Raw genomic sequence first — 226 nt, forward strand, 5'->3', positions numbered from 1 at the left:
CAGATCATGTTTCATATTTCTGCTTTCTCCACCGTCCTTGGTAAAGACGCCCGCTTGTTAAAAGAGACACGCCCACTTTGCCCTTTAATCTTTTTTCTTTCTTTTCTTTTTAAGGATACACGACCATTTAAAGAAAATATGGTAGGTTTTTCTATTTCACACAAAAAAAACTTTCACACCATTAACAATACAAGTTCACTTTCATTTTCTTTTTCTTTTTTCACAT

General features: G+C 33.2%; 1 protein-coding gene across 1 annotated transcript in view; it reads right to left on the reverse strand.

Moving 5' to 3' along the window:
• The window catches only part of LOC119585693 (innexin inx2-like), a gene marked incomplete at its 5' end in the record, with an annotated part of 70111 nt that overhangs the window by 69015 nt on the left and 870 nt on the right, over positions 1–226 (reverse strand).

The sequence above is a fragment of the Penaeus monodon genome, chromosome 20, assembly GCF_015228065.2.
Source record: "Penaeus monodon isolate SGIC_2016 chromosome 20, NSTDA_Pmon_1, whole genome shotgun sequence".
Classification (NCBI taxonomy): domain Eukaryota; kingdom Metazoa; phylum Arthropoda; class Malacostraca; order Decapoda; family Penaeidae; genus Penaeus; species Penaeus monodon.